General features: G+C 41.2%; 1 protein-coding gene across 1 annotated transcript in view; it reads right to left on the bottom strand.

The window, feature by feature from the left end:
* LOC134346581 (butyrophilin subfamily 1 member A1-like) overlaps positions 1–16,116 on the bottom strand; it is a 114,549-nt gene that overhangs the window by 26,071 nt on the left and 72,362 nt on the right. The gene's annotated exons all lie outside the window — the stretch shown is intronic.

A 16,116-nucleotide genomic window follows, 5' to 3' on the forward strand; every position in this document is an offset into this window, starting at 1 on the left:
TGCAAAACATCATTTCAGGGAGGTAGCACCATCAATTTGTGGGAGACTCCTGGAACTTCTGGGAGAGGTGGGATGTCTGCAATAAAGTTGCTCCTTAGCAGCTAGCCAGCTAGTTTAAATAACGTTAGCTATGCTAATGAACAAATGAGACCTGTTAAACTCACCTCAACATGTCTTTTATAGTCTTAACACACCATGTGCAATAGTAAAGTCACTGTTGCAAACAGTGCAGCCAGCAACACTGTCATTAATTTTGACCCCTATTAGGCAGGGGTACACTTTAGTGTAGTCTGGGGTGATGTACATTTAATGTTTTCTTTTTTTGGAATGCTCTGCCCTCTCTATCTATATATCTATATATATATATCTATATATATCTATCTCTCTCTCTCTCTCTCTCTCTCTCTCATTGAAATTCAAAATTGGAGAAAGGCCAACTTTCATGTCATCAGAAATGATCTGGCAAATGTGGATTCGGACTGGCTGTTTTCTGGCACAGGTGTACTTTGAAAGTGGAGGCTTTCAAACCCAAATTTTGAGAGTAAAAAGATTGTGCTTGACCGGAAGAATGAAAGTGTGTGGAAAGTGTACAGGTGTATGGAACCTTAGTTTTCAACAGATATTGAGGCCCTGGTTAAGAGAGAAAAGAAGATGCATAACAGGAAGAGGCAGGAAGAAACATATAAGGTGCTTATGGAGGACATAAAATGCAAGGAAACACTTAAGTAAGAAATCAGTAAGGCTAAATGAAAGCATGAAGTTGCTCTAGCAGACAATGTGAAGGAGGGTTCTACAGGTATGTTAAGTGCAAAAGGACTGCTAGGGACAAAATTGGTCCACTGGAAGATCAGAATGTTAGGTAATCCGTGTGTGGGATCAAAACACATGGGGGAAATCTTAAATTAATTGTTTGCATCTGTATTTACTCAGGAGACGGATGCAGAGTCTTTAGAAGTAAGGCAAAGCAGCATCAACTTCATGGACCATGCCCAGATTACAGAGGAGGAGGTGTTTGCTACCCTGACGCAAATCCGGGTGGATAAATTCCTAGGGCCTGTCAAGGTGTTCCCTCGGACCCTACAAGAGGTGTGCAGAAATGGCTGGGGTCCCAGCAGAGATATTTAAACCATCCTTTGCAAAAGGAGCGGTACCAAAGGATTGAAGAAAAGCCAAAGTTGTTCTGTTGTTTTAAACAGGCTCTGAACACAAACAAGGAAATTTTAGACCAGTGAGTCTGACATTAGTTGTGGGAAAGTTATTGGAAGATATTGTAAGGGACCAGTTATATAAGTACAGTGCCTATAAAAGTATTCACCCCCCCCCCCGAAGATATAATATTTTATTGTTTCACGGCATTGAATCAGAGTTGATTTAATTTGACATATTTTAACACTGATCAACAGGAAAAGACTCTTCTGTGTCAACGTGAAAGTAGATCACGACAAAAGTTCAAAGTTAATTACAAATATAAAACACAGAATAATTGATTACATAAGTATTCACCCGCTTTCATGAGACACACCAAATCATTACTGGTGCAGCAAATTGGCTTTAGAAGTTACATAATTAGTTAAATAGAGATCTGCTTTTGGAGACCTGTGTGCAGTCAAGGTGTTTCGATGTACAGTAGTAAAAATACACCTGTATCTGGGACCAACTGCTGGTGTCAGTATCCTGGCAAAACTACACCATGAAGACAAAAGAACACTCCAAGCAACTCTGCAAAAAGGTTATTGAAAAGCACAAGTTAGGAGATGAATACAGGAACATTTCCAAGTCACAGAATATCCCTTGGAGTGCAGTTAAGTCGATTATCAAGAAATGGAAAGAATATGGCACTGCTGTAAATCTGCCGTCCTCAATGTTGCAAAAACAAAGGAGCTGGTTTTGGTCCACAGGAGGAATGGAGACAGGCTAGCTCCTATTGACATCAATGGATCTGGGATTGTGAGGGCGAACAGCTTTAAGTTCCTCGGCATGCACATCACCGAGGAGCTCACGTAGTCTGTACTTTCCGGCTGTGTGGTGAAAAAAGCAAAACAGCGCATCTTTTACCTCAGATGGTTGAATAAGTTTGGTATGGGCCCCCAAATCCTAAAAATTTTCTACAGCGGCACAATTGAGAGCATCCTGACTGGCTGCATCACTGCCTGGTATGGGAACTGTACTTCCCTCAATCACAGGGCTCTGCAGAGAGTGTTGCGGACAGCCCAGAGCATCTGTAGATATGAACTTCCCACTATTCAGGATATTTACAAAGACAGATGTGTGAAAAGAGCCTGAAGGATCATTGGGGACCTGAATCACCCCAACCACAAGCCGTCCCAGCTGCTACCATCCGGGAAACAGTACCGCTGCCTAAAAGCCAGGACCAACAGACTCCCAGTCAGCTTCTTCCAGCCCGCTATCAGACTGATTAATTCATGCTAATACAATTCTGTTTCTATGTTCTATTGACTGTCCTGTTGTACAGAATATTTGTTATAAATTACTACAAATTGCACATTGCACATTCAGTCGGAGACATAACGTAGAGATTTTTAGTCCTCATGAAGGATGTAAGTAATAAAGTCAATTAAATTCAATTCAGTTCAAAAACTCAATGACCGTGCAAGAAGAGGAGGAGTGAGGGAGGCCACCAAGACACCGATGACAACTCTGGAGGAGTTACAAGCTTCAGTGGCTGAGATGGGAGAGACTGCGCATACAACTACTGTTGCCCGGGTGCTTCACCAGTCGTAGCTTCATGGGACAGTGGCAAAGTGAAAGCCACTGTTGAAAAAAACTCACATGAAATCTTGTCTGGAGTTTGCTGGAAGATATGTGCGAGAACCTGAAGTCAGGTGGAAGAAGGTGCTATGGTCTGATGAAACCAAAATTGAGCTTTTTGGCCATCAGACTAAACACACCATCCCTACCGTGAAGCATGGTGGTGGCTGCATCATTCTGTGGGGATGCTTCACTGCAGCAGGCCCTGGAAGGATTGTGCAGGAAGAGGGTGAAATGAATGCAGCAAAATACAAGGAAATCCTGGAGGAAAATCTGATGCCGTCTACAAGAGAACTGCGACTTGGGAGATTTGTTTTTCACTAAGACAATGACCCCAAGCATAAAGCCAAAGCTCAGGAATAGCTTAAAAAACAGCAAAGTGAATGTCCTCAAGTGGCCAAGTCAGAGTCTAGACCGCAATTGAGAATTTGTGGCTGGACTTGAAAATGGCTGTTCACTCACAATCACCATGCATTCTGACAGAGCTTGAGCAGTTTTGAAGGGGGAGGGTAATTGTGCAATCAATTATTTTGTAATAATTGAAATAAATTTGGACCAACTTGTAGAAAATTGTCTTCACTTTACATGAAAGAGTCTTTGTTTTTGATCAGTGTCAAAGAAGCCAAAATAAATCCACTGAGATTCAATGTCATAAAACAATAAAACATGAAAACTTCGGGGGGGGGGAGGGTGAATACTTTTTATAGACGCAGTTTTTGGATAGACATTGAAACATAGAAACATAGAAAATAGGTGCAGGAGTAGGCCATTCGGCCCTTCGAGCCTGCACCGCCATTTATTATGATCATGGCTGATCATCCAACTCAGAACCCCGCCCCAGCCTTCCCTCCATACCCCCTGACCCCTGTAGCCACAAGGGCCATATCTAACTCCCTCTTAAACATAGCCAATGAACTGGCCTCAACAGTTTGCTGTGGCAGAGAATTCCACAGATTCACCACTCTCTGTGTGAAGAAGTTTTTCCTAATCTCGGTCCTAAAAGGCTTCCCCTCTATCCTCAAACTGTGACCCCTCGTTCTGGACTTCCCCAACATCGGGAACAATCTTCCTGCATCTAGCCTGTCCAATCCCTTTAGGATCTTATACGTTTCAATCAGATCCCCCCTCAATCTTCTAAATTCCAACGAGTACAAGCCCAGTTCATCCAGTCTTTCTTCATATGAAAGTCCTGCCATCCCAGGAATCAATCTGGTGAACATTCTTTGTACTCCCTCTATGGCAAAGATGTCTTTCCTCAGATTAGGGGACCAAAACTGCACACAATACTCCAGGTGTGGTCTCACCAAGGCCTTGTACAACTGCAGTAGTACCTCCCTGCTCCTGTACTCGAATCCTCTCGCTATAAATGCCAGCATACCATTCGCCTTTTTCACCGCCTGCTGTACCTGCATGCCCACTTTCAATGACTGGTGTATAATGACACCCAGGTCTCGTTGCACCTCCCCTTTTCCTAATCGGCCACCATTCAGATAATAATCTGTTTTCCTATTTTTGCCACCAAAGTGGATAACTTCACATTTATCCACATTAAATTGCATCTGCCATGAATTTGCCCACTCACCCAACCTATCCAAGTCACCCTGCATCCTCTTAGCATCCTCCTCACAGCTAACACTGCCACCCAAGACATAGAATGATTAAGGATAGAATGGCTTCATGCGCGGTCAGGCACGTCTAACCAATCTGATTGAGTTGTTCAAGGAAAATTGATGAAGGCAGTGCTGTTGATGTTGACCACATGGACTTTCGTAAGGCATTTGACAAGGGCCCACATAAGAGGCTAATCAAGAAGGTTCAGTCGCTCGGCATTCAGGATGAGGTAGTAAATTGGATCAGACATTGGCTTTATGGGAGAAGCCAGAGAGTGGTAGTAGAGGGTTGCCTCTCTGACTGGAGGTCTGTGACTAGTGGTGTGCCACCAAATCGGTGCTGGGTTGTTTGCTGTTTGCCATCTACAGTATATCAATGATAATCTGGTGAACTGGATGAGCAAATTTACGGATCACACCCAGACTGGGTGTGTAGTGGACTATCATGAGTTGCAGGGAGATTTGCGTCAGCTGGGGAAATTCACTGAAAAATGGCAGAGGGAATTTATTGCAGGGAAGTATATTTTGCACTTCAGTAGGACCAACCAGGAGGTAGCTTTTACACAGCGGACGGAAGGGCATTGAGGAGTGTGGCAGAACAAAGGGATCTGGGAATACAGGTACATAATTTGTTGAAAGTTGTGTCACAGGTAGATAGAGCCATAAAGAAAGCTTCTGCAACACTGGCCTTCAGCCATCAATGTATTCAGTACAGGAGATGAGATGTTATGTTGAAAATGTTTAAGGCGTTGGTGAGGCTTAATTTGGAATATTGTGTGCATTTTGGTCACCTACTTGCAGGAAAGATGTAAAAAATATTTGAAAGAGTACAGAGAAAATTCACAAGGATGTTGCCACATCTGGAGGACCCAAATTATAAAGAAAGATGGGATAGGTAAGTACTGTATTCTTTAGAACACAGAAGATTGAGATGAGATTTGATTGAGGTGTACAAATTATGAGGGGTATAGACAAAGTTAATGCAGGTGTGCTTTTTCCAGCGGTTAGGTGGGACTACAACCAAATATCATGGGTTCAGGGTGAAAGGTAAGAAGTTGAAGAACATGAGGGGAAACTTCCACATTCAGAGGGTCGTGAGATTTTGGAATGAGCAGCCAACACAAGTGGTGCATGCGATAACAATTACAATGTTTAAGAAAAGTTTGGATAGGTACATGTATAGTAGGGATACAGAGGGCTATTGTCCCAGTGCAGGTTGATGTAAGAAGGCAATTTAAATATTTTAGCATGCACTGGATGGGCCAAAAGACCTGCTTCTGTGCTGTACTTCTCTGTGACTCTATAATGTAGGGGAGCAAATTTGTAGACAGATTGCAGACTGTTGCAAGAAACAAATAGAGACATAGAAGCATAGAAAACCTGCAGCACAATACAGGCCCTTCGGCCCACAAGGTTGTGCTGAACATGTCCCTATTTTAGAAACTACTAGGGTGACCCATAGCCCTCTATTTTCCTAAGCTCCATGTACCTATCCAAAAGTCTCTTAAAAAACCCTATCATATCCGCCTCCACTACCGTTGCCAGCAGCCCATTCCACACACTCACCACTCTCTGTGTAAAAAACTTAACCCGAGATCTCCTCTGTACCTACTCCCAAGCACCTTAAAACTGTGCCCTCTTGTGGCAGCCATTTCAGCCCAGAAAAAAGCCTTCGACTATCCACGGGATCACTTTCATCATCTTATACACCTCTATGAGGTCACATCTCATCCTACGTCGCTCCAAGGAGAAAAGGCCGAGTTCACTCAACCTGCTTTCATACAGCATGCTCCCCAATCCAGGCAACATCCTTGTAAATCTCCTTCCTCTGCACCCTTTCTATGATTTCCACATCCTTCCTGTAGTGAGGCGACCAGAACTGAGCACAGTACTCCAAGTGGGGTCTGACCAGGGTCCTATTTATCTGCAATATTGCCTCTCGCCTCTTAAATTCAATTCCACAATTGATGAAGGCCAATACACCGTATGCTTTCTTAACCACAGAGTCAACCTGCACAGCTGCTTTGAGCGTCCTATGGACTCCGACCCCAAGATCCTTCGGAACCTCCACACTGCCAAGAGTCTTACAATTAATACTATGTTCTGCCATCATATTTGACCAATTAAAATGAATGACTTCACACTTATCTGGGTTGAATTCCATCTGCCACTTCTCAGCCCAGTTTTGCATCCTATCAATGTCCCACTGCAACCCCTGACAGCCCTCCACACTATCCACACAACACCTCCAACCTTTGTGTCATCAGCAAACTTACTAACCCATCCCTCCACTTCTTCATCAAGTCATTTATAAAAATCACAAAGAGTAGGGGTCCCAGAACAGATCCCTGAGGCACACCACTGGTCACCGACCTCCATGCAGAATATGACCCATCTACAACCACTGTTTGCCTTCTGTGCGTAAGCCAGTTCTGGATCCAGAAAGCAATGTCCCCTTGGATCCCATGCCTCCTTACTTTCTCAATAAGCCTTGCATAGGGTACCTTATCAAATGCCTTTCAGAAATCCATAAACACTACATCTACTGCTCTTCCTTCATCAATGTGTTTAGTCGCATCCTTAAAAAATTCAATCAGGTTTGTAAGGCATGACCTGCCCTTGACAAAGCCATGCTGACTATTCCTAATCATATTATACCTCTCCAAATGTTCATAAATCCTGCCTCCCAGGATATTCTCCATCAACTTTCCAACTAAATGGTTGTGATAGTAGGTGATTTTAACTTTCCTCGTATTGACTGGGACTCCCATACTGTACAACAGCTGGATGGGAAATTTTTTATCAAATGTGCTCAAGAAAGTTTCCTTAATCACTGCATGGAAGTTCAACAGAGAGTGTGTGATACTTGATCTGTTATTAGGGAATGAGACAGGGCAGGTGACAGAAGTTTCTGCAGGGGAACACTTTGCATCCAGTAATCATAATACCATTAGTCTCAAAGTAATTATGGAAGAGGATAGGTCTGATCCTTTAATTGAAATTCCAAAATGTAGAAAGACCAATTTTGGTGGTGTCAAAAAGGATCTGGCAAGTGCCGATTGTGACAGAATATTACTGCCTTAAATTTTGTAGTTTTTTTTTAAATTTTATTCTGTTTTGCTTTTTATAATCATTTTATGTTAATAATCCTATTTTTTTTGTTGCTGTGTCTATTCATGAGTTTGAGGTTTATTGTGGGTTTTTTTAATATATACTTTCCGGCTTTTGTTCTGTTCTGTGTGTATTTTAATTGAGCTAACTTTTTTTTTACTTATTTTTTTACTGTTTTACAATTAGCTGATCCTTTTCATATTTATACCTTTTTTTTAGGGAGCGTATACCGGAAGTCATGGGGGTAGTTTTAGCGCTTGCTTCTTTCTGGCGGGTCTGCTTTAGATTTCGCCTTGGGGTCTTGGGGTGGGGGGGGGGGGGCGGGGCTTCACGTTTTAGTTTGTTTCTCTTTGGGCTATATACATTATTGAAGTATTGGTTGCGTCCTTTTCCCCGGTATCTTTTGTATGTTCTGTTTCCTCTCCGGGTTTGTGGGTCGCGCCTATTGTCAATCCTCCTTGTTATGGGTTGACTTTAGGATTTATGGAGTCTATTATTAATTTTGTCTCCTGGAATACTAATGGTCTTAATCATCCTATTAAAAGGAAAAAAGTTTTTAAAGTGTTCCGGAGACTTAAAGCACAAATTTTATTTTTACAAGAGACCCATGTACGGAGGGGGGACAGACTACGTTTTTTCAAATTCTGGAAGGGACAACAATTTCATTCGAACTCCAATGCTAAGATTCGAGGCGTCTCTATTTTTATAGACTCCTCAGTTACTTTTATACAACAGGATATTATCTCTGATCCGAATGGTAGATTTTTATTGGTTAGTGGTTTACTATTTAATAAAAAAGTAGTTTTGGTTAATGTTTATGCTCCTAATATGGATTGTCCGGAATTTTATAAATCATTGTTTGATCAGTTTCCGAATTTGAACGAGTTTTCATTGATTTGGGGCGGAGATCTTAATACCTGTTTATCTCCAGCTTTGGACCGTTCGGCTCCTTTACGGACTTTACCTAATAAATCTGCAAATTTGATTAATTTTTTCCTTTCTGATTCTGGGTCGACGGACATTTGGCGTTTTCTGCATCCTCAGGAAAAAGATTTTTCCTTCTTTTCACATGTTCATCATTCCTATTCAAGAATTGATTATTTTTTCATTGATTCTCGTCTCATTCCTTCAGTGATTAAATGTGATTATGATTCTATAACCATTTCGGATCATGCTCCACTTAAGCTTTCTATTAAAATTATGGCCAATATACCAAACAATAGACAATGGCGTTTTAATTCGCTGTTGCTTCAGGACTCGGACTTTGTTAATTTTATGAATGAACAGATTGAGCTTTTTTTTACAATTAACCATACAGAAGATATTTCGGTTAACACTCTTTGGGACACTTTTAAAGCCTATATTCGGGGTCAGATTATTTCGTATTCCGTTGCTTTGAGGAAGAAACAGAAGCAGGAGGAGATGGCAATTGTGGACAAGATTAAAGAAATTGATAAGAAATATGTTATGGCTCCTTCTGAGGAGCTATACAAACAAAGAACTGAACTTCAAATGGAACACAGTTTACTACTCTCGTCCTCGATTGTAAACCAATTAAAGAAAACAAGAAGTGATTTTTATGTTCACAGTGATAAAATTGGCAAGCTGCTGGCTAATCAATTGAAATCTAATTATGTTAAATCTCAAATCAATCAGATTTATAACCAAAATGATCGATTGATATTGGATCATGTGGGGATTAATCAAACCTTTTGTGATTTTTATTCTTCTTTATATCAATCAGAGTCTCCTCGAGATTCTAAATATATGAATGATTTTTTAGATAAGTTAGACTTCCCTCAGATTTCACAGGATATGTCTTCTTTATTAGATACTTCCATTACAATGGATGAGATTAAGAATGTTATTTTTTCTATGAATCTGGGGAAAGCTCCTGGCCCTGATGGGTTTACCGTTGAATTTTATAAATGTTTTGCTTCTTTATTGATTCCTTGGCTCTATAAGGTTTTTGAGGCTTCTTTGAAACTTGGTAAACTTCCGGAATCTTTTAATAGAGCATCAATTTCTTTAATACTAAAGAAGGATAAAGACCCTGCTCAATGTGCATCTTATAGACCAATATCTTTATTAAATGTTGATTCTAAAGTTTTTTCTAAGTTATTAGCAAATAGACTAGAAAAAGTACTTCCTTCTATTATTTCGGAAGACCAAACGGGTTTTATTAAAGGTCGTTACTCTTTTTATAATATTCGTACATTGTTAAATATCGTTTATACTCCCTCACAAAATGTTCCTGAGTGTGTTATTTCTTTAGATGCCGAGAAAGCTTTTGATAGAGTAGAATGGCCTTATTTATTTAAGGTGCTTGAAATGTTTAATTTTAGCTTGAAATTTATATCCTGGATTAAACTGTTATATCACTCCCCTGTAGCCTCGGTTCGTACTAACTCCTTAAACTCACCTTTTTTTCCTCTCTTTCGTGGTACTCGACAAGGCTGTCCTCTTAGTCCCCTATTATTTGATATTGCATTAGAACCTCTTGCAATTGCTATTCGAGAATCTTCAAATATTACTGGGATAACTCGGGGATTAAAGTCCCATAAATTATCACTCTATGCTGATGATTTACTTTTATATATTTCTAATCCTGAGAGATCCATTCCTGCTGTTTTAGAGTTATTAGCACAATTTGGTCTTTTCTCAGGTTATAAATTAAATCTTAGTAAGAGTGAACTTTTTCCGATTAATAAACATCTTCCCTTATATTATAAATTTCCATTTAAATTGATTAATAATTACTTTTCATATCTTGGGATTAAAATTACTTGTAAACATAAAGATTTATTTAAGACTAACTTTTTACCATTAATAGACCATATTACTCAACTTTCATCTAAATGGTTTCCCTTATATTTAACTTTGATTGGTCGTATTAATGCAGTTAAGATGTTTTTTTTGCCAAAATTTTTATATGTGTTTCAGGCATTACCAATTTTCGTTCCTAAATCTTTTTTTGATAAAGTTGACTCTAAAATTTCTTCATTTATTTGGCAGAATAAGAATCCGAGACTGGGTAAAATACATTTACAGAAAGCTAAGAGAGATGGAGGTTTAGCATTACCTAACTTTAGATTTTATTATTGGGCTATTAATATTCGACATATGAAATTTTGGTTACTTGACCGGGACATACTATCTATTCCTAAATGGGTAGCATTGGAATTACAATCTGTTCAGGGTTATACACTTGGTTCTATTTTAGGTTCCTCTCTTCCTTTTGATTCGAAACGCCTTAAGCAGGTCTCTAACCCGATAGTTAAATATGCTTTGCGCATTTGGTTTCAATTCAGAAAATTTTTTGATCTTAATCAAGTCGGGTTAGCGATTCCTATTTTAGGTAACATATTTTTTCCTCCCTCTTTTACGGATCGCGCTTTTCAAACTTGGAAGACTAAGGGTATTTTACGGTTTTTGGATTTATTTTTAGATGGTTCCCTTATGTCTTTTGAACAATTATCTAATAAATATAACTTATCAAGAATACATTTTTTTAGATATTTACAAGTTAGAAATTTCCTAAGCACTATACTTTCTTCCTTTCCAATGCTTCCTCCTATATATATTTTAGATTCGATAATTAACCTTAATCCATGTCAGAAAGGTGCATCGGCTATGATTTATAATATTATTATGAAACTTAGGAAAGCTCCATTTGATAAGATTAGGGTAGATTGGGAACAGGAATTGGGGCTTACCATTTCTGTGGATGATTGGGGGCAGATTTTACAATTAGTTAATACTTCCTCTATTTGTGCTAAACATTCCCTAATTCAATTTAAAGTGGTTCATAGAGCACATATGTCCAAAGATAAGTTAGCGCGTTTTTACTCGCATATTAATCCTTTCTGTGATAGATGTTCGGGGCAGATAGCCTCTTTAACTCATATGTTTTGGTCTTGCCCTACTTTGGAAACTTTTTGGAGAGATATTTTCAATATTATTTCTAAGGTATTAAATATAGATATCTCTCCTCACCCTATTACTGCTATCTTTGGACTACCTAAAATTTCTAGTTATCTTTCCCCTTCAGCCCGTAGAATGATTGCATTTCTTACTTTAATGGTGAAAAGATGTATTTTACAACATTGGAAAGAGCTTAATGCTCCAACTACCTTTTTTTGGTTTTCTCAGACGATTTTATGTTTGAATCTGGAGAAAATTAGAAGTAACCTTTATGATTCTTCATTTAAATTTGAACAGATTTGGGGACCTTTTATTCGATATTTTCATTTAATGTAATATTTACCCTTCTTGTTTTTTTTTCACTGTTTTAATGGAGGTCGGGATTGAGGACGTGATTTTAAGTTTAACTCTGTTTGGTTTCAAGTTAGCCCATTGCTTTGCTTTGCTTTTAGTTAGTTGCACGGTGGGTTTTTTTTTGGGGTTTTTTTTTTCTTTTTTTTTCCATTGATATATATAAAATCTAGTATACTATTATGTTATCTTGGTTTCTTATGCTTAAATTACATTGTTTGTAGTATTTTCTTTTTGGTATTGTTATCTTTTGGAATTTTATTATACTTTAACATTGTATTAATGTTTATATGGCTTACCTTTTTTGTATACTTACTCAATAAAAAGATTTAAAAAGAAAGAAAGAAAGAAAGAATATTACTGGCAATGGTGTACTTGCTAAGTGAGAGGCTTTCAAAAGGGAAACTTTGAGAGTACAGAGATTGTATGTCCCTGTCAGAATAAGAGGCAGGGATAACAGGTTTAAAGAACATTGTTTTGAAGAGATATTGTGATCCTAGTTAAGAAAATGAAGGAGGTACATAACAGGTATAGGCAGGCAGGAACAAATGAGGTACTTCAGGAGTGGAAGAGTTGCAAGAAGAAAATCAGGAGGGCTAAAGAAGACACGTGGAAGATCAGAGTGGTATCCACGCATGGAGCGGACAGAAATGTGGGAGATCTTAAATGGATTTTTGCATCAGTATTTACTCAAGAGAGAGACAGAATCTATTGACGTGAGCTGTGCAGTAGTGAGGTAATGAACCCAATAAAGATTATGGAGGAGGAGGTGTTTGCTGTCTTGAGGCAAATTAGGATGGATAAACACAGGATGTTCTCTCAGAGATATTTTAAACATCTTTAGCCATGGGTGAGGGGCCAGAGGATTGGAGGATAGCTGATGTTATTTAAGAAAAAGCCAGGAAATCATAGGCATCTGAGCCTGACATCAGTAGTGGGAAAGTTTTTGGGAAGTATTCTAAGGGATCGGATATAAAATTATTTGGACAGACAGTGACTGATTCGGGATAGCCAATATGGCTTTGTGTGTGATAAATTTGTCTAACCTATCTTATAGGTGAATGCTAAGAGCTAATGCTAAGAAGGCGCTCTGTGAACTTTATGGGGCTGTTAGCGATCTGCAGAACGCACACCCTGATGGACTGTTTATTGTCGCTGGAGATTTCAACCACGCAAACCTCAAGACAGTGCTCCCCAAATTCCATCAGCATGTAGACTTTGCAACGAGAGGGGCGAATGCATTAGACCTTGTTTATACAAACATTCCTGATGCATACCGCAGAGCCCTGCCCCCACCTCGGTTACTCAGACCACATCTCTGTTATGCTAATCCCAGCATACAGACCGCTCGTCAGACACTCCAGACCAGTTCAGAAGCAGGTGAAAACCTGGCCAGCTGGAGCCATCTCTACTCTTCAAGACTGCCTTGAGCACACTGACTGGCACATGTTCAGGGAGGCTGCAACCGATGGCGACTCCACCAACTTAGAGGAGTACATGGCATCAGTGACTAGCTACATCAGAAAGTGCATCGATGATGTCACTGTGGCCAAGACCATCACTACACGCACTAACCAGAAGCCTTAGATGACCGCTGAGGTGCGTGCGTGGCTGAGGATCAGAGACTCCGACTTCAGAACCGGCAACAAGGCAGCCCTAACAGTAGCGAGGGCCAAACTGTCCCAGGCCATCAGAGAGGCAAAGTGTGCACACACCCAGCGAATCCACAGCCGCTTCCAGGACAGCGGTGACACGCGGCGCATGTGGAAGGGCATTCAGGACATCACCAACTACAGGACAACACCACCTGACTGTGCAGGTGATTCCTCCCTCCCAGATGCACTGAACAACTTCGATGCTTGTTTCAAGATGGAAAATGACGAGGTGGCAAGGAAGACCACCCCTCCTCCGAATGACCAGGTGCTGTGTCTCACCGTGGCCAATCTGAGGAAAGCCCTATGCAGGGTCAACCCACAGAAGGCTGCTGGACCAGACAATATTCCAGGCAGAGTGCTCAGAGGATGTGCAGACCAGCTGGCAGATGTTCTCACTGACATCTTCAACATCTCCCTGAGCAGCACCATCGTTCCCATGTGCTTCAAGGCTGCCACCATCATCCCAGTGCCGAAGAAGTCTTCAGTATCCTGCCTCAGTGACTACCATCCAGTTGTACTCACATCCATCATCATGAAGTGTTTCGAGAGGCTCGTCATGAGGCACATCAAGACCCTGCTGTCCCCCTCACTGGATCCCCTGCAGTTCGTGTACCGTCCCAACTGTTCAACAGACAACGCCATCGCCACCACCCTCCACCTGGCCCTCACTCACCTGGACAAAAAAGACACGTACGTTCGAATGCTGTTCATAGAATTCAGTTCAGCATTCAACACAATAATTCCTCAGCACCTGATTGGAAAGCTGAAACTGCTGGGTCTGAACACCTCCCTCTGCAATTGGATCCTAGACTTCCTGACTGGGAGACCTCAGTTAGTCCGGATCGGGAGCAGCATCTCCAACACCATCACACTGAGCATGGGGGTCCCCCAAGGCTGTGTGCTCAGTCCACTGCTGTTCACTCTGCTGACCCACAACTGTGCTGCAACACACAGCTTGAACCACATCATCAAGTTCGCCGATAACACGACTGTTGAGGGTCTCATCAGCAAGAATGATGAGTCAGCATACAGAGAGGAGGTGCAGCAGCTAACGGACTGGTGCAGAGCCAACAACCTGTCTCTGAATGTGAACAAAACAAAAGAGATCGTTGTTGACTTCAGGAGGACACAGAGTGACCACTCTCCGCTGAACATCGACGACTCCTCCGTAGAGATCGTTAAGAGCACCGAATTTCTTGGTGTTCATCTGGCGGAGAATCTCACCTGGTCCCTCAACACCAGCTCCATAGCCAAGAAAGCCCAGCATCGTCTTTACTTTCTGCGGAGGCTGAGAAAAGTCCATCTCCCACCCCCCATCCTCACCACATTCTACAGAAGTTGTATTGAGAGCATCCTGAGCAGCTGCATCACTGCCTGGTTCGGAAATTGCACCATCTTGGATCGCAAGACCCTGCAGCGGATAGTGAGGTCAGCTGAGAAGATCATCGGGGTCTCTCTTCCCGCCATTACAGACATTTACACCACACGCTTCATCCGCAAAGCTAACACCATTATGAAGGAACCCACGCACCCCTCATACAAACTCTTCTCCCTCCTGCCATCTGGCAAAAGGCACCGAAGCATTTGGGCTCTCACAACCAGACTGTGCAACAGTTTCTTCCCCCAAGCCATCAGACTCCTCAATACCCAGAGCCTGGACTGACACCAACCTGGTGCCCTCTACTGTGCCTATTATCTTGTTTATTATTTATTGTACTGTCTTGCACTGTTTTGTGCACTTTATGCGGTTCTGTCTAGGTCTGTAGTCTAGTGTAGTTTTGTGTTGTTTTACATAGTCCAGTGTAGTTTCTGTGTTGTTTCATTTGGCACCATGGTCCTGAAATCTTGTCTCATTTTTACTATGACTGTACCAGCAGTTATAGTCGATATGACAATAAGACTGACTTGACTTGATTTGACTTGACCAGAGATTTTGAGGAAGTTACAAAGTCGATGAAGGCAAGGCAGTGGATGTTGTCTACATCCACCTTCGCAAGGCCTTTGAGAAGGTCCTGCATGGTAGTTTGGTCAAGAAGGTTCAGTCGATTGGCTTTCAAGATTGCAAGAGACATTGATTTCTCATTTGAAGTCAGGGAGCATTGTAGGTGGCTGCCTCTCTGACTGGAGGCCTGTATCTGGTGGACTGCCACAGGGATCGGTGCTGTGTACTTTGTTGTTTGTCATCCATATCAACAAACTGGATGATAATGTGGTAAACTGCATCATCAATGAGGGATGGCATCAGGATTGGGGGTTACTGCACAGTGATAAAGACAATCAAAGCTTAAAGCATATCGGGAAGACCTGGAAAAATGGGATGAAAAATGGCAGATACGGTTTAATACAGACAAGTGCCAGGTGTTGCTCTTCAGTAGAACCAACCAGGGTTGGTGTTACACAGTGAGTGGTTGGGCACTGAGGAGTGTGGTAGAACACTGGGAATACAGTCCATAATTCTTTGAAAATGGTGTTTCAAGTAGATAGGGTCATAAAGAAAACTCTTTGGCATATTGGCCTTCATACATCAATGTATTGAGTACAAGAGTGGGATGTTAGGTAGAAATTGACTAAGATCTTTGTGCTGACCAAGTTGAAGTATTGGGTCCGGTTTTGATCACCTGCCTACGGGAATGATGTGAATCAGATTGAAAGAGTGGAGAGAAAATTTACGAGGAAGTTACTGAAACCTGAGCCCC

Source organism: Mobula hypostoma, chromosome 5 (assembly GCF_963921235.1).
Source record: "Mobula hypostoma chromosome 5, sMobHyp1.1, whole genome shotgun sequence".
Classification (NCBI taxonomy): Eukaryota; Metazoa; Chordata; class Chondrichthyes; order Myliobatiformes; family Myliobatidae; genus Mobula; species Mobula hypostoma.